Source organism: Lucilia sericata, unplaced genomic scaffold (assembly GCF_015586225.1).
Source record: "Lucilia sericata isolate MDLA Ls3-8-SP2 unplaced genomic scaffold, ASM1558622v1 Contig001050F_arrow, whole genome shotgun sequence".
NCBI classification, from domain to species: Eukaryota; Metazoa; Arthropoda; class Insecta; order Diptera; family Calliphoridae; genus Lucilia; species Lucilia sericata.
The window spans coordinates 19918-40333 of record NW_023995028.1 but is presented as its reverse complement, the minus strand read 5'-3'; the positions used below and the strand labels follow the sequence as shown (position 1 = coordinate 40333).

General features: G+C 33.0%; 1 non-coding gene across 1 annotated transcript; it reads left to right on the top strand.

Annotated features, from left to right (window-relative positions):
- Positions 1–822: 822 nt before the first annotated feature.
- Positions 823–894, top strand: Trnam-cau. Its single transcript has one exon. It is a non-coding gene; the product is annotated as a tRNA-Met (tRNA).
- Positions 895–20416: the final 19522 nt, after the last annotated feature.

Here is a 20416-nt window from a genome sequence, read left to right as displayed (position 1 = left end):
CTAGAACTGAACTAGAACTGAACTAGAACTGAACTAGAACTGAACTAGAACTACTAAACTAGAACTGAACTAGAACATCCTAACACAAGTTCTTTCTTCTTCCAAAGGCCCTTTAAATTGTTTTCAATTTCACCACTCCCTTATTTGACATTATTATTAATATTTTTTGGCCAATGTCGTTTTTTGGAAAATAATTTATATTCGTTTGCTCTATATGAGTGTGTGTGTGTGTACATTCTTTTTGATGTTGTCAGAATAATTATTAACGGCCAATGTATTAATTATGGTCCGTTGCCTAAGATCATTAATGTTGGGCTGGCTATGGGCTGTTCATATGTTAGTCAAATATCTTCTTTTTTTGACAGTTTAATATCCGCTTAATAAAATTGCCAATAATGAAATCGTACAGGTTTTTCAAAATTTTAATTAAGATTTTCGAAATGCTTTATGAATATGTATAGAGATATTAAAGTTTTTATTAAAATATTTTAGGAGACAAAGTGATACCCATCAATCATGATGATTTTAGGGGAATTGGGGTACTTAAGTGGGTAAGTAAATTAGTTTTAAAGAGAAAAAAATATTTCCTGCAAGCAAAAGAGTTGAACAACACTATAAACTGAAAATTCGGCTAAAATCCACACCAACGCACCTATTATGGAAACACAAACACACACTTAAAATTCAAAGTAAATAAAACAACAATTGAATGCTAATGAAGAGTAAGCGTAACAACTAGTTTGACAATAACAACAACAATTAAATAGTTTTGGTATTTAAATCAAACAGAAATGATAAGCATTAACTAGTAAATCGATATGAAGCAGAGTGGCGCAGTGGAAGCGTGCTGGGCCCATAACCCAGAGGTCCGAGGATCGAAACCTTGCTCTGCTAGTGGAAATTTTTTCAAATTTTTTATAATTTATATTAATAATTTTAAAAAGAAAAAGTTAAATCAAATCAAATTTGGTTTATGTAAATTTACTCTAATATTAACTTCACAGTAATAAACTTTTTTTTTAAGATAAATACACAAAATTTCTTTCTAAAAGTGTCCAGATAATGTCAGCAAAGCTTATTGTCTAAATCTGTGTATAAGACCAGAAAACAATTAAAACAAATATTATGTCAAATGTGAAAAGAAACATTTTTCTTGACATTTAAATTTATGTTTAAAAAAAAAAAACAACCTACCAAACAGAAATCCACGTTTTTTCTCTTTTTCAAAAACATTACAAACGACAGTAGATATAAGAACAGTAACAAATGTCTGACCGCTGTCTACCCTAATCATCCAGGATAAGCTAAAAAGCAAAATACACATACAAAAGAAGAAATTTTCAAAATATAAATAATGTTGAAAAAATTTTCTTCCTGCCATCATGGATGGTGAAACATGTTTCATGGTTTGTTTTAAAACATTTAATATACTACCGGTGATTTGTTTTATGTACCTTTAACCTAATTCACTTTTTTGTTTATTTTATTTATTTATTTCTTACGTTTAGTTTGTGTAGAGATTTATGTTAGCATTATTGTTTCTGTTTGAGGGGAGTGATGGGGGTTTTGTTGCTCGGCTGTGATAGACAGTTTTTGAATAAAAAAAAGCTAAAAGAAAGTTTTTGGCGAACAATAAAGGTAACTAGAGAGGAAATGATATATTGTTAAGGGAATAATATAAAAAATTATGGCCTAAACTTGTTAGCTTTCAGGAAGATAAAGCGTCCAGAAGATAATGCTTCTAAGCAAATAAAATATTAATCAAATTATAAGCTTTCAAACTTTTTCCAACCAATATTAAATTTATTTTACAAAATGGAATTGCATACAGTAAAAACTTTCGAGAAAACAGAAAGAAAATCATGTTCCAAAAAACTTTTTTGTTAAAAAAAGCTTTTAAACGAAATTTTTTTTCAATAAAAAAGCTTTTTTAAAAAAAATTTGTTCAATAACAAAACTTTTTCGTGTAAAAAGTTTTTTTGTAAAAAATATTTCAGAAAAAAGTTTTTTGGAAAGAAGCAAAACATAGCTTTTTAAATTTTTTTTTTTGAAAAAAAAAACTTTCGACAAAACAGAAAGAAAATCATGTTCTAAAAAAGTTTTTTATTAAATAAAAAGCTTTTAAACGAAAATTTTTTCAATAAAAAAGCTTTTTTTAAAAAAAATTTTCGTTTAAAAAGTTTTTTTGTAAAAAAGTTTTTGGAAAAAGTGTTTTCAGAAAGAAGCTTTTTGAAAAAAAAAAAAAAACATTTGAAAATAGATTTTAAAAAAATTTTAGAAAAAAAGCTCTTTCAGAATTTTTTTAGAAAAAAACTATTTTTGAAAATTGTCTTTGGGAAACAATATAGCTTTCAGAAAAAATTTTAATAAGCTAACCAATGGCTTAAATTAAAAACTTTCGACAAAACAGAAAGAAAATCATGTTCTAAAAAAGTTTTTTCATTACAAAAAAGCTTTTAAACGAATAATTATTCAATAAAAAAGCTTTTTCCTTTAAAAAGTTTTTTTTATAAAAAATATTTCAGAAAAAAGTTTTTGAAAAAAGCTTTTTGAAAAAAATTTTGGAAAAAAGCTCCTTTTAGAATTTTTTTTAGAAAAAAGCTATTTTTGAAAATTGTCTTTGGGAAAAAATATTGCTTTCTGAAAAAAAAGCTCAAAAAAGTATTTTTAAAAGAAATTTTTGCGGAAAAAGTCTTTTAACAAAGAAAGCTCCGTTACCAAGAAAATATATTTCAGTAGACCTTCTTGACAAAATTAAATATAAACAAAATAATTTACATAAAATAGCTTCTTGACAAAAATAATCTTTTTATACCCACCATCAAAAAAGGTTTACACAAAATATTGTGTAAAAACCTTCAAACATTCACAAATTGCACAAAATTTAGCATAAGTCAGTTTTTTGACCTCCGAAATAAAATTCTGAATTATGTCGGACATAGAACCACAATTGGCCCTACCCCCCATATAAGGTCCCCTTTTGAAAATTACTATAATTCAGATTACTGGCTTAAACATACGAATATAGCGACGAAATTTGCTAAACATGGGTTTCTTGCAAGCCAATATCTCTCCACCAAACTATATGTGGATCGGTCCATAATTGACCCTACCCTCCATATAAGGTCCCCTTCAGAAAATGACATTAACGGTCATTATTGGCGTAAAAATACGAGTATAGCGATGAAATTTGACACAAGTAAGTTTTATATGAGCCAAAATCTCTTTACCAAATTTTATGTGGATCGGTTCATAATTGGCCCTACCCCCCATATAAGGTCCTCTTTGGAAAATGACTATAATGCTGATTACTGGCTTAAACATACGAATATAGTGATGAAATTTGACACACGTAAGTTTCATGCAAGCCAATATCTCTCCACCAAACTATATGTGTATCGGTCCGTAATTGATCCTACCCCCCATATAAGGTCCCCTCCATAAAATTACTTTAACGCTCATTACTGGCATAAAAATTCGAGTATAGCGATGAAATTTCACAGAAGTAAGTTTTATATGACTTCTCTCTACCAAATTTTATGTGGATCGGTCCATAATTGGCCCTACCCCCCATTTAAGATCCCCTTCAGAAAATGACTTTAACGCTCATTATTGGCGTAAAAAGACGAGTATAGCGATGAAATTTGACATGAGTAAGCTTCATACGAGTAAAAATCTCTCCACAAAATTTCATGTGGAACGGTCCCCATATAAGGTCCCCTCCATAAAATTACTTTAACGCTCATTACTGGTTTAAAAATACGAATATAGCGATGAAATTTTACAGAAGTAAGTTTTATATGAGTCAAAATCTCTTTACTAAATTTTATGTGGATCGGTTCATAATTGGCCCTACCCCCCATATAAGGTCCTCTTTGGAAAATGACTATAACGCTCATTACTGGTTTAAAAATACGAATATAGCGATGAAATTTCACAGAAGTAAGTTTTATATGAGCCAAAATCTCTCTACCAAATTTTATGTGGATCGGTTCATAATTGGCCCTACCCCCCATATAAGATCCCCTTCAGAAAATGACTTTAACGCTCATTATTGGCGTAAAAAGACGAGTATAGCGATGAAATTTGACATGAGTAAGTTTCATACGAGTAAAAATCTCTCCACAAAATTTCATGTGGAACGGACCATAATTGCCCCTACTCCCCATATAAGGTCATCTCCATAAAATTACTTTAACGCTCATTACTGGTTTAAAAATACGAATATAGCGATGAAATTTTACAGAAGTAAGTTTTATATGAGCCAATATCTCTCCACCAAACTATATGTGTATCGGTCCGTAATTGATCCTACCCCCCATATAAGGTCCCCTCCATAAAATTACTTTAACGCTCATTACTGGCATAAAAATACGAGTATAGCGATGAAATTACACAGAAGTAAGTTTTATATGACTTCTCTCTACCAAATTTTATGTGGATCGGTCCATAATTGCCCCTATCCGCCCATATAAAGTCCCCTTCTGAAAATGTCTTTAACGCTCATTATTGGCGTAAAAATACGAGTATAGCGAAGAAATTTGACAGAAATAAGTATCTTAGGAGCCAAAACCTTTATGTGGATCGGGCCTTAAATGACCCTATACCGCATATAAGGTCCCTAACAGAAAATTACTCATTACTGGCCTAAAAAATCGAGTAAGGCGATGAAATTCGATATAGTTTTGTATGAGCTAACATCTCTCTACAAAATTTTGTGGGGATCGGTCCATAATTGACTCTACCTTTCATTTAAGGTCCCCATCAGAAAATAACTTAAACGCTCATTACTGGCGTAAATGAAATTCGATGCAATTCGACATAAACTAATTTTTAGCTAAAATCTCTCTACCATATTTTATGAGGATCGGTCCATAATTAACCTTAACCCCGTATAAGGTCCCTTTAAGAAAATGACTTTAATGCTCATTACTGGCTAAAAAATACAAGTAGATCTATGAAATTTGAAATAAATAAACTGAAATCTTCCTACCGACTTTTGTGAGAATTGGTCCATATGTGTATATATAACACTACTCCCTATATAAATTAACATATTTAATTCGAAAGAGCACTGTCAATAGTTAAACCCCCATTAATGGACCTCTTTCAAATATTACAATGATGTTCTCATTAATATCGATACATAATAATAAAACATTCAAAATATCAAAGTTTATTTATATGACAGTGATTTGATGGTGGGTATATAAGATTCGGCATAGCCGAATATAACACTATTACTTGTTTTAAAAAGCTTTTGTGAATAAAAATATTTTCTTAGAAAACAACTTCTTTGAAAAAAAGTTTTTTAGAAAAAAAGCTTTTTGAAAAAAGCTTAAAAATTTACATATTTTTAGAAAAAATTTCGTGGAATATTTTTGTGGCAAAAGCTTTCTCAAAAAAAACGTTATAATAAAAGCTTTTACCAAAAAAGCTACGTACCAAAAATATATACATATATTTCAAAAGACCTTCTTGGCAAAAAGAAATATGTACAAAATAATGGAAATCTTTTTTCATAAAAAAGCTTCTTGACAAAAATAATATTTTAAAAAGCTTTTGTCATTAAAAATATATTTTTGTAGTTTTGTTATACAATATAATTTATTTACTAAAAAAGAAAAGTTTTCTTCTTTTTAAAAAGTCAACAACAATTTTTTTTTAGATAAAAAGCTCTTTCAAAAAATTAGCTTTTAGAAAAAATGCTTTCAAAACAGTTTCATTTAGAAAAAAGCATTTTTAAATTTCTTAAAAAAAGCTTTTTTAAAAAAGTCTATTTAAGTAGATAGCGTTTTCTAAAAACTTACTACTTTTGGAAAAAGCTTTCATATGGCAAAAAAAATTACTAAAAAATTGCCAACAAATTTCTTAAAAAAATATATATTCTTACATTTTCATAAAAAGCTTTTTACAGACCAAAAAAATTCTTTTAAGCAAAAATAAATCCTTGATCGTGGCTATATTTTTTTATCAAAAAAGCTATTTTTATAAAAAAAAAGCTTCTTCATTTTTAAAAGATTACCAAACAAATAATTTTAAGTGGAAACTTTTGGTAAAATAAAACTTTTGTAAAAAACTTTTTATGTACATATTTAAAATATAACAAAAATTGTTCAAACAAGTTAGAGTGCTAAATTCGGCTGAGCCGAATCTTAAATACCCTCCACCAGCTAATTTTTCTAATTGGTCAAATATTTGTAGAAATAAGTTATCTCATGTCTTAAATTGAAAAATCCCAAGATTTAAACAGCTTAAATCTATTACAATTCCAAGATTTATTGAACATTACAAACGCAATTTTCTTTATATTTTTATAGCACTTAGCGATATTTAGTAATTTGCATGTATGCATGTGTGTGAAAATTAAAGGATTTTCAAAATACATATATATAATCTACACAAATTGATAATGCAACTAGTTAAATACGGTTAAAGTGCTTTCAGGGGCAGGACCTAGATATGACCAATTATAGTCCGATCGTAAAAAATTCTTTAAGCTAAATTTCTGTACATAAAAGCTATATTTCAGTAAAATTTTATATCTATATCGTAATTTAGTAATAAGTAATGTGTGTTTAAGTGATTTTCGGAAGGGAACGTGAGAAATCTTGAAATAGAATTTTTGTATACAAAACTAATATTTGTGGCAAATTTTGTATCAATAGCTTTATTTGGTAATGAGTAATGTGCGTTTAAGAGATTTTCGTAAAAGGACCTTGTATGAGAGCTATGACGAATTATATATAAAAACAAAATTTCAAAATTCTGTATCTATATCATTATTTGGTAATGAATATTGTGCATTTAAGTGATTTTCTGGAGGGGACCTAGTATGAGAGCTATGACCAAATATGGACCGATCGTAAAACAATTTTATAGTGTAATTTATGTATATAAGAGCAATAATTTTGCTAAATGTATGATATCAATATTTGGTAATAAATTATGTGCGTTTAAGTGATTTTCGGGAGGGAACCTTGTATGGGAACTATGACCAAGGTTGGACTAATCGTGAAAAAATGTTGAAACAACATTTATGTGTACAAAAATAGTATTAATGCCAAATATTTTATGGGTATCACTATTTCCTAATGAGTTATGTGCCTTTAAGTGTTTTCTGAAAGGCACCTTGTATAGCAGCTATGATCAATTATGGACCGATAGGAAAACAATTTCACAGTAATATTTCTCTGTATATGAGCAATACTTCTGCCAAACTTTATAGTTAGTAATGAGTTATGAGCGTTTAAGTGATTTTCGGGAGGGGATCTTGTATGGGAGCATATGTGCAATACTTGTACCAAATTTTCTATGGATATCTTAGTTAAGTAATGATTTATGCGCGTTTAAGTGATTTTCGGGAGGGGACCTTGTATGGGAGCTATGACCAATTATGGACCGATCGGAAAAAACTTTCACAGTAATATTTCTATGCATATGGGTAATACTTATACCAAATTTTGTATGGATATCTTAATTTAGTAATGAGTTATGCGCGTTAAAGGATTTTCGGGAGGGGACCTTGTATGGGAGCTATGACCAATTTTGAACCGATCCAAAAAAATTTTTACAGTAATATTTCTATGCATGTGGGCAATTTTCATATCAAATTTTATATGGATATCTTAATTAAGTAATGATTTATGCGCGTTTAAGTGATTTTCGGGATGGGACCTTGTATGGGAGCTATGACCAATTTTGGACCGATCGGAAAAAAACTTTCACAGTAATATTTCTATGCATATGGGCAATACTTATACCAAATTTTATATGTTAATTTAGTAATGAGTTATGCGCGTTTATGTGATTTTCGGGAGGGGACATTGTATGGGAGCTATGACCAATTATGGACCGATCGGAAAACACTTTCACAGTAATATTTCTGTGCATATGGGCAATACTTATGCCAAATTTTATATGGATATCTTAATTTAGTAATGAGTTATGCGCGTTTATGTGATTTTCGGGAGGGGACCTTGTATGGGAGCTATGACCAATTATGGACCGATCGGAAAACACTTTCACAGTAATATTTCTATGCATATGGGCAATACTTATACCAAATTTTATATGGATATCTTAATTTATTAATGAGTTATGCGCGTTTAAGTGATTTTCGGGAGGGGACCTTGTATGGGAGCTATGACCAATTTTGGACCGATCGGAAAAAACTTTCACAGTAATATTTCTATGCGTATAGGCAATACTTATACCAAATTTTATATGGATATCTTAATTTAGTAATGAGTTATGCGCGTTTAAGTGATTTTCGGAAGGGGACCTTGTATGGGAGCTATGTCCAATTATGGACCGATCCAGAAAATTTTTCTCTGAAAGAATTCTATTGACATAAGATTTTAATTTGTAAAATTTTGTGAAGATATCGACATTGTGATGGAAGTTATTAACGAAAAACCCATTTTCCGGGAATATGTACTTTTGTATGGGAGGTATATGAAATTGTGGACCGATTCTGGCAATTTTCTGCACGGATCAAGATCTTGTGTAGAAACGAATGTATGGTGATTTTCATGGAATTATCTTGCATAGTTTTGGAGAAAATTACATTAGAATGTGAAAAAAATGCTTATTTTTTTCGAGGTTGTTTTAAATTTTGATTCATAACTTTTCCCGATGTGAACCGATATTGCTCATTTTCAATACCAAACTGTACCGGATAATAATGAATATTTTGGGTGAATTTGGTTAAATTATATTGCTTCGTTTTAACGTGAGCGTGTTTTACACAGACAGACAGACAGACGGACGGACGGACGGACGGACGGACAGACGGACATAGCTAAATCGACTCAGAATTTCATAAGGACCCAGAATATATATACTTTGTTGGGTCTCAGATGAATATTTCTTGGTGTTACACACGGAATGACAAAGTTATATATACCCTCTATCACCACTGATGGTGGTGGAGGGTATAAAAAAGCTTTTTTACATAATAAAACTAAAAGCTCATCAAAACTTAATTAGATTTTAATAGGTACTTTTGTGAAAAAATTGATAATGGCAAAGTATTTTTTGTAAAAAAAAAACTTTTTTTACAAAAAAAGCTTTTTCAAGAAAATAATCTGCTTCTGGAAAAATGTTTATTACAAAAAATATTTCATTGGTATAAATTAAAAAAAAAAATCCACAAAACTTTCTTTAGCAATAAAAGCTTTTTTTATCAATATAAGCTTATTTTGCAATAAAGCAAAAGCTTTTTTTCTTAATGGCAACTTTTTGTGGGAAAAAAGGCTTTTTTTAACATTTTCTTTTAGAGAAAAAGTTTTTCTGAAACTAATGTGATAGCTTTTTACGATAAAGCTTACAACATTTTTAAGTTTCTTTTGTGAGAAGCCTTGCAGTCTGTAACCTTAAATTAACATTTCCAAAACGTATAAAATGATTTCTCTACCCCTGTCCATTTTTGATTTAATGATTTTTTTTTTTGAAAATAATTTCATGTTGCCAATTACAAGTTTTGACACCATCAACCCAACATAATACAGACATAATAATAATAATAATGATAACTACCAACTTTTGATATGGATTAACACACAGTCATACAGTCACACCCCACATACTACTACATACTATAACTACTCGTAGACGCAGGCATTGAGTGAAATACCGTCTTCAAATAAATTCAAAAGATGTCTAATGCGTCTAATGTCAATGGGTGGCAATTGAGTATTCAGGGGATAAAATTTACGTTGTTGATGCTAACAAATAATGACATGGCAATTTGCAGATTTCACAGAATTCTTACCCTATCCAAACAAAATAAGGCGTTTAAGGTTATATAACGCACAACTTCAACCAAGCAGAGGAATGGGCCGCAGAAGAGTAGTTAAACGGACGTATGGTAGAACTAAAAGAAAAAGAACTTTAAAAGATTTCCTGTCGTGTCAGCAAAGTTAAACTCTAATTCTCTTGTTGCTGTTATTTGTGGTATTAAGGTTGTTAAAACAGTCGACAGTTGGAAGAAGTTGGAAGAAGAAAAAGGGAATTTAAGAAGAAGGGAATTTGGAAGAAGAAAAAGGGAATTTAAAGGCAACAAGAGCGCTAAAAAAAACAGAGACCTATCACTGTCAAGGTGGTGCCTCCCTGCTGTTGCCCATGTCAGTTAAATCAAACAAAATATATTTGTTTTCTTATACATTTGCAAGAGATTCTTTAAAGAGAATAAGTATTTTATTTGATACCAACTAAAGCGGCATGATTGTTTTCTGAACTCCTGCTGGCTTTAGGACTAAAGAAATCAGTATTTCTTTAGCCAAGCAAAATTTTTCATTTTTTTTGTTAAGGGTTTTTTTTGAGACTCTATTCACATTACATATCCCCGTACATGCCGTGCCTGGCCAGGTTGCACGTATTGTGCGTGTTGCAGAAACATATAATTTATCATATTAATTCATTTTTACTACGTTGTTAATAACAAATTCATTGGCTACGTATCTACTTAAATTCATATATTTTACCACTCAGGGTTAAAGGCCCATATCACACACACACACGCACACTAACACATTCTACTGTTGTCTTAAGGCAGAATGAAAAGAAATAAGTTTAAAATAAATAATATATTACTGCAAAATGGTATTTATCTAGTTTCAAGCTGTGATTTTAACAGGATTGAAAGGCAAGGCTATGTGGCGGACAGGCAATATATAGCTAAAGTTGTTAGAATTGAATTGCTAGGAATGAAGAAAACACCCGCTGTAAAGTGAGATTTATATAATTTTTTTTTCCACATCATTTCCACATTGTCCAAGTGTCATACTGAGAATTTTAATGTGCATTCCCTTGGGTATAATAAGGTATTAATAGAGTACACTTCAATGATCATAGATGAGTGTTGAAAACTTATATGAGCATTTTATAGTTTAGGAAGTTGTGCATATATGCTCACTACTTGCGAAAATTTTTCTTGGTATGATAAGTTATCCTTCTTCTACATACTTGTAGTTTAGTTTTAATATTCCTGGGAAACTTTACGAGAGCTTAATTTCTTGATTAAAACTCTTTCTATTCCCCTTAAAAGCTGCCTTCTAGAGAGGTTTTCTGCAACATCTACGCTTAATTTCTTACGTGATATTAGTAGCTGCCGAAAGACACAGGAAGGTGACAGGAAGTAATATTTCCAATAGTAAGAAATCAGGCTGCCTGCCATCACTATCCCAAAGTTATTCTGCGAGCTTAAGATGTTTCTAAAAGAACAACACTGTGTCAGCCAGGTAGACAGGGAACGATAACAAATCGTGTAATGATATACAATAACAGACTAACCGTTAACTATCGGAGCTCCCAAAAGTTTGTCCAACCAAGAGAGCGCAAAAAGGAAAATGTAATGAAAGCGAAGATGCTGTAAAGATACAAACTCTGAAAGTCCTTGGCATCTGACTAAGCATTATGAATATATAATGAATCAGAAAATACTGCAAAGATACCAACTCTGAAAGTCCTTGACATCTGACTTGACATTACTTTAAGGAACTTGATAAAAAAGCAACACAAATCTCTGCAAAAGGATGTCCTAGTCGGACAGAGAAACGACAAAAAGTTAACTATCAAAACCCCCAAAAGTTTGTATAATGAAAGCGAAGATGCTGTAATGATACAAACTTTGAAAGTCCTTGGCACCAGACTTGACATTACTGCACTAGTTGGAGAGATAAATCAAAAACTGATGATAGTAAAGCTATTACGGTGAAGCTAATTCCGAAAATTATTCGGCGAGATAATGCAAAACTAACAAAAGCCTTGTTTTCCTACATAATATTAATTGCTGCGGACAGTTTCAAATGGAGCGGGAAATAATATTTCCAGCCAAGAAACCGCCGATGTGAAAATATAATGAAAGAGAAGTTATTGCGAATATATAAACTCTGAAAGACCTTGGCATCTGAGTTGGCATTACTAAAACGAATTCGATAAAAAGCAAGACAAACCTTTTTAAAAGAGAGTTCTGATAGGAGAGGGAAACAAAACGAAAAACTGATGATGGTAAAGCTATTACTTGGAAGTTAACTCCGAATATTATTGGCGAGATAATGAAAAATTCACAAAACGGAGATGCTAAAGTTAGGATTCTTAGTGGAAAGATAAATTTATTCAGTTGGAGCATAGAATGTCATTGAAGGTAAATGTCCTAATTAGAAGGTAAATGTGACTTCATTCATGTAGTCCTCCAGTACGTTTTGACAGCCACCACCACTTTATGACCTATGGCTTCTGAACGAAAACAGGTCTTACCCGATTTAAAAATATCTACAGCTTTAGAACTCGAGCAACTGAATGAAAACCAAATCAGGAATAGTACATCGAATAATTGTCTCTGTCTCTGGAGTTCTGCAAGTTATGTAACAAGTGATCTCCATATATGTATAGCTTTTACCTTATAACCAAATAACTGATCTCACGGTGTATAAATAAGGTCCCTAGTCTTTTACTACTTAGTAATCTTGCACGTGATCTCCATATCTGTTGACTTTTTACCTGATACATGAAAGCTCTGTGGCTCTGTAACAAGATTGAGGACTAGTTCTGAGGTCTGAAATAGAAACTGTGGCCTATTATTAAAACGATTTCTCAAACTTGAAAATTATTGGAGGCATCTTTTATGGATTTAAACTATAAGAAGATCAGTACTTTACGTTAATGGTACTATCTCGAATAAGTACGGTGGTTTTTATCAATCACTAATTGAGCTCCTTTGACGACTCACCAACGCCCCTTTGTGTAACTTACATGCAGGTGGCAGTTTTTGTACATGGTTGTGTCAACTCCGATAACATCTCAACCAACTCCTGCGCCACTTCAACCGTCACTCCATTCTTCATTCCGACATCTCCACATCTCATACATCACATAAATACAAGTATCCGATAGCACAGCACACTCCAACGAATACCCAAACTTTGGATTTTCAGCTCAGCTGCGTGAGCTTCTCTGACGACTCATCACCGCCCCTTTGTGTAACTTACATGCAGATGGCATGTAAGTTGTGCCAACTCCGCCAACGTCTCAACCAACTCTTCCGCCACTTTAACCGTTACTTCATCCGTCAATCCGACATCACCACATCCCATACATCAGTTACAAGTATGCACTCCAACGCATACCCCATACCCCGCATTTTCAGCTCAAATCCAATATTTTATTAATCCACAGTCTTGCCCTGTGGTTTGTACCACTTCAAGAAACTTGGATCGGTAACAGAATCCTTTCACCATGCCCCCTTTCCCGCAAATTCAGGTTTAAACCACAGCCACTACGTGGATCCCACAGGAACCTTAACCAACTGAATAGCCAGGACAAAGTCAACTGCCCACCCGTAGTACTAGATTATGTGGTGCTCTGGTTCAACCCCATGTCAAATCATTCCAAGGAAAAAGCCGTGGATGCATTTGATCATCACCAGTTTATAGTCCCGGAAGCACCTTTTTACCTCGCGATTGCAATACAAAAGAGGAAGTCATTCATCAAGGAAACACGGGGGGTGTGCAATGGACATGAAGGTAAAAATGTGTGTAGATCGGTCGCTTCTTTGTACCTTGCAATAAATATGAGGGTAATATATTTTGTAGATGGTTCCGTCGGTCCATGAACAAGCACTTTTCTCGAGTTCTTGAGCTATCTAATACCTGACCATTATTGTTTCGTTGCTTAACTTCCGAGATGCAAAAATATCACTACCATTTACTAGAGCCCTGCATGAGTGACTCTATTTGTCACCCACAATGAGTAATCCACTGCATTGCACTGAACTCATTTTTTATTTTGAAGACAAAACAAAAGAAAAAATAGATAATCAAACAACTGATTCAATGGTTGATGTAAATAGTAATGATAATGTGAACAATATCACAAATAGTACCAATAACAATATTAACACTGTGAAAACCATTAATGATAAGGAGGGTCACTCAAGCCCAATGTCAAAGAATACTGGTGCCATACCAAAAAATACTCCAAATTTATTGAGCTCGCATAAAACGCAAAAGATCCAAACGGGAATGGACCGTTATGTCACTTATGCAAAACGTAAGTCCAGCCCTAGGACTTCAAAATTGGAACCAAATCCAAAACAAGCGAAAACAAATTCCGTAAGTCAAAATCGTTTTGCACTGCTTGATAACCAAGAAAGTGAAAAAGTACCATCCATGACTTTGAAAGACCAAAAGCCACCTCCCCTCTATTTGCGCGAACCTACCACCAATCTATTGGTAAATAAGTTGTCCCAACTTGTAGGCAAAGAAAATTTCCATGTAGTCTCTCTACGGAAAGGAAATATTCAGGAAACAAAAATACAGACTTATTCAGAAAAGTCTTTTAGAACAATAGTTGATAGTTTTGATTCTGAGAAAAGAAATTATTACACGTATCAACTAAAAAGTGCAAAGGGTTTGACAGTAGTTATCAAAGGTGTAGACAGCTCTGTACCAACTGATGACATTAAAAAGGCGCTAGAGTCTGAAGGTTATGAAGTGAAGTCCATTCACAATATATTTAACAAGGACAAAATTCCCCAACCAATGTTTAGAGTCGAAATTACTTTTAACTCTTCACAATTGAAAAAAAAGGGTGATACTCATCCAATATACAGTTTAAGATATCTTCTCAATCGCAAAATGACTGTAGAGGAACCCATTAAGCGCAGAGGTCCTCCTCAATGCCTAAATTGCCAAGAGTTCGGTCACACCAGAACTTTCTGCAAATTACCATCTGTTTGTGTGAGATGCGGAGACATCCATAAGAGTCAAGATTGTCCTTACCCAAAAACAGATAACAATAAAAGAAAATGCAGTAACTGTGGTCAAAATCACACTGCTAACTATCGCGGATGTCCAGTATATCTACACATCCAACAATCAAATAAGGCCAGAAGACCTTTATATGCTCAATATAAAGCTTCTAACTTCCCAAGCCTTCCTAATACTTCTAGTGCTCAATATAGAAGTATCACAAATAAAAGCAATCAGAATAAATCGTATGCCCATACGACAAAAGAGGGTTCCGTTACCCAAATGAATGCAAATCAAACTTCTAGTGCCCAATATAGAAGTCTTACAAATAAGAATAATGAGAATTTGCAATCAAACAATGAAAATAATGCCCCATTATTTTCATATGCACATGCATTAAAAGAGGGTGTGCCTGCACCCGAAACAAATTCTCAAAGCTCTATTGAGAATCTAATTCAAACCATGAACAGTTTCATGGCAAATATGCAAAATATGTTTCAACAATTAATGCAGAATCAAAGCATGCTCATGCAGATCCTGCTAAATAAAAAATGAATTCTCTAAGAATTTGTTTTTGGAATGCTAACGGCCTTAGCCAACACAAGAATGAAGTAGAACAATTCCTGCTACTTCAGGAAATTGACGTACTACTCGTCTCTGAAACACACCTTACCCTAAAGAATTGTTTCAGAATTAATGGATACTACACTTACGATACAAAACATCCAAGTGGCAGAGCCTGTGGTGGAACAGCCATTTTAGTGAGAAAAAATATTAGACATTTCCCAATGCCAGAATACAAAAAGGACCATATCCAGGCCACCTCTATAAATATACCTGATAGTCGAGTTACAATATCTTCAATATATTGTCCTCCTAGGTATAATGTTAATCGAGAGCAGTTTCTCGAATACTTTAAAACTCTTGGCCCAAGATTCATAGCAGCTGGTGATTATAATGCAAAACATACATTTTGGGGCTCTCGCCTCATTACCCCCAAAGGCAGACAATTGCTAGAAGCAATATCGTATAACAGACTAGATGCCATATCTAGTGGCCAACCTACCTATTGGCCTACAGACCTCAATAAGATTCCCGATCTAATTGACTTTGCTGTAATCAAAAATATAAAACGAGAATTTATTTCAGTGATCCCTTCATTGGACCTCTCGTCAGACCACTCGCCTACAATTTTAACGTTATTAGAAACCCCAAATAAATTGGAAAACTATTGTTCTTGTTTCCCTAACAAGAAACGAACTGGTTAAAGTATAAAATGTATGTTAGCTCACACCTGCCACAAAACATTTCATTGAAGAATGACCATGAAATACAATTCGCTGTCGATATATTTACGGATATCTTACAAGATGCTGTCAAAGTGTCTACACCCCCAGTCACCTTGGGAGACTTCAAAAAATCGAAATGTCCTAGGAACATTGAGTCTCTTATTAAAGAAAAGAGAACACTCAGACGTCAATGGCAACAATCACGATCTCCAAACATAAAGTTTAAACTTAATCAGTGCCAAAGAAGACTTCACATCGCTTTAAAGGATAATAAGGAATCTAATCTGAGAAATTATCTCAAAAACTTAGACCCTACTAAGAAAACAGAATATAGTCTCTGGAAAGCTGTTAAAAATATGCAGTGCCCTATTGCATATGAGTCACCTATACGCCTCCAGAATGGTCAATGGGCAAGAAATACGTCAGAAAAAATTGAAGCATTCGCCAATCACTTGGAGAATGTGTTTACTCAAAATGATACAGATTCTTCTATTAGTGCTAACATTATAAATAATGTGGTTCCAGACCCAATAAAATTCCGGTTCTCTACCGTGAAGATGACAATCAAAGGTCTAAAGGCAGGAAAATCACCTGGTATAGATAAAATTACTACCACGATGATAAGTAACCTGCCCAATTCAGCACTGAGAATTATTTTGTTCATCTTTAACTCGATGCTACGTATTGGATACTTCCCTAACTCATGGAAAGTATCCGAGATTGTTATGATACCAAAACCGGGGAAAGATGTCACTCAAGTGACATCATACCGTCCCATTAGCCTGTTGTCTTTATTCTCAAAACTTTTTGAAAAGTTATTGCTTGAAAGCCTTTTAGTACACTTTAACGATAATTGCATTATTCCTGGCCATCAGTTTGGTTTCAGAAGAAAGCACAGCACTATCGAACAGGTACATCGAATAACAACTCTTATTCGGAAGGCTTTCGAGAGCAAGCAATATTGCTCTGCATTATTCATAGATATTTCTCAAGCTTTTGATAAAGTCTGGCACGATGGACTAATACACAAAATTATCACATTACTACCTGCGAATGTTCACAAACTGCTTAAAAATTACATATATGAAAGATCTTTTCAAATCAGATCTAAAGATGTGATCTCTTCACGTCGAAAAATATCTGCTGGAGTACCCCAGGGGAGTATTCTAGGTCCGCTCCTATATATTTTATATACTGCAGATATGCCAACGAGCGCACTGACTCACACATCTACATTTGCGGATGATACCGCTTTTGTAAGCATGCATGCAAACCCTTCAATAGCTTCTGAACAACTCCAGTTTCACATCGGCGAATTGGAAAAATGGCTGGACAAATGGAAAATAAAAGTCAATGCTACAAAATGTACTCACGTTACATTTACTTTAAGAAGGGAAAATTGTCCTCCCGTGCAGATAAACAATATAAAAATTCCTGAACAAAGCCATGTGAGATATCTTGGTATCCACCTTGATCGCCGCTTAACATGGACTCACCACATTGAAGCCAAGGTTACACAAATAAAATTAAAGTCAGCTCAATTGTACTGGCTAATTGGACCACGGTCTGCTCTAGACTTGGAGTACAAAGTGCTTTTGTACAAAACAGTTATAAAACCGATATGGCTATACGGCATTCAACTGTGGGGAACAGCCTCCTCATCTAATGTTGAAAAATTACAAAGAAAGCAGTCAGCACTGTTAAGGTCAATAACAGGTGCCCCGTGGTACATTCGCAATAGTAATATTCATAGGGATCTCAATGTCCCCATAATACGCGAGGAGATCAAACTCTCTTGTTTAACCTACCTGTCGAAACTAATGGATCACCCAAATCCCCTTGCCAGGGAGTTGCTGTCATTTGAGGGTCACAGACGACTGAGAAGAACGGAAACATTGGATTTTGCCAGATAATCAAATTATCGAGAACTTTTGTTGAAATTGCAGTGGCAATAACGACGTTAGTTATAGTTTAGGTTAAGATTTCAATACTTATTGTAAATTTCTATGTAAGAAAGATTCAATAAATAATAACTAAAATGAAAAAAAAAAAAAAAAAAAAAAATTTTGAATATTATTTACAAAGAGTGTGTACATTTGATTTTAATAATTCAAATTTTTGTTTTACTCAATCATTGCGAGTATTTTTGTGTAAGTGTACGTCTACATTCAAATCGAGTAAGTTAACAACTTACGTATATTAAAAGAATACAAAATAAATATTTTGAATCGAGTGAATCGAGTTTTAAATGCCAAAAGAAAAATAATTTAAAAAGAAATATAATAAAAAAACATGATATCTCAAATTAATTTAAAAATGGAAAACAATGAGGTATATCTAATTAATAAATACTAAACCGTATGATAAATGTTTAATTTATATTATATTTTATTGTAAATTGGAACAGAATTCTAGCGGCGCCGTTGATAGCCCAGCATCCGTTTCCAGTGTAACTAGCTTGTTGAGCCATGAGATAATATGGATAGTGACACAAAAAGGAAAGCATTGTATACATTTACCAAATGGATTATTGAAAACTGCAGACCTTTTACATTGGTGGAAGATTCCGGTCTTCATGAACTTGTTAGCTTCGTTTTGTCCATCGGTTCAAAATATGGTAAGCACGTCAATGTAAAATCATTACTTCCACACTCAACAACAGTAGGAAGAAATGTTTGTAAGCTTTACGATGTAGCATTTTCTGAGATAAAATCCGACATCACTAAAGTCAAGGACATTGGGTTCGCTCTAACCACCGATTTGTGGACGGACAGCTATTTACACAAATCATTTTTGGCAATAACAATGCATTATATAAAAGATACACAATTGAATAACGTTTTGTTGGGAATACGCAGCATGAATGGCGAAAAATGTACTATTTAGTGAGTTGTATATACCATTATAAAATTTTAATGGCCACTGATTTTTTATCAATTATTCCGAAATCCTTTAGGTGATAACATATACTGCAAAGTTTGTAACATACTTAGCGAATTTGATTGTGTATTCACTGAAAATGTTACCGTCGTGACGGACAGAGGATCAAATATGGTTGCTGCTTTTCGCAGCGCTGCCCATATATATTGTATTAACCATCTACTGAATAATGTTATTCCGAAATCCATAGATGCAGTCCCAGAAGTAAAATTTATTTGCGATGTAGCCACCAAGATAGTGAGGTACTTTAAAAAGTCTGGGATAAATTCAAATATAACAAAGTCCTTAAAAAGCTTTTGTCCATCAAGATGGAATACTTTCTATTATATGTTGTCGTCATTAAAAAGCAGTTGGGACGAAGTTGTTTTCATATTACAAGAAAGGCATGAAATCCATCGTATACAGAATATTGATTTAAGAAATATAACTGCTGTGTTGGATATAATTCAACCCTTTGAAGAAGCCTCGAAGATACTAGAGGGAGAGAAATATCCAACAATTCATTTAGTCTACATTTATGTAAACAGCCTTCAAAAGAAATGCGCTGAAAACAACGAGGATATAAGTATCGCCCAGGCTTTGAAAAGCAAGCTTAGGCACTACTTGGAAACTGTCGTTTTTTCTAATTTGTCCATCTGGCATCGAGTTGCACTATTCCTGTTCCCCCCTGCAAACAAATTGCTAAGTTTTTCTGAAGAAGATCGAAATCTTATAAAATTAAAATGTATCGAGTTGATACAAAGCCTAGTACAGAATTGTGAGCCTATAACAGAATCACAACAACTGTCAGTAGCCTCAATCTCATCGAAAAATTTAGAGCTGTTTTCAGATTTTATTCGATCATCTGATTTTCAAACCAACGAGGATTTAGTGGCCTCAGAGTTGAGACGATACGAAAACACAGAAGTGTCCTTTTTTGATGATTTCAACACACTTAAGTGGTGGGATTCGCATAAGAACGAGTTCCCCTTTTTACACAAATTGAGCTGCCGAATCTTAGCAATACCAGCAAGTAGCGCACCTTCAGAACGGGTTTTCTCTTGTCCCCGCAACGTAATTTCTGAAAAAAGATGCTCCATTGCCTCAAATGATATTGCGGTAAATCAAATTATTTTCTTACACATGAATCAGAAAAAATACGCAGTTGCACAAGAAGAAGGTGCTCTCAGTGTTAATATATAATTATAAAAATCCTTATATTTCATATTTTTTCACTTTACAGTAGTTTTGTTTACATCTCTAAATAATATTCAAATATAATTATTACATGAGTTACATTAATAAAATATACATATATACATAACAATAATGCATTTTATTTGTAATCTCGATATAAAAATTCATAAGAACGGTAATTCGTTCAAAGAATTGCATTCTAATTAAAACACATAATAAATCCTTCTATGATTCGATTCACTCGCTGTTTTGCACTCG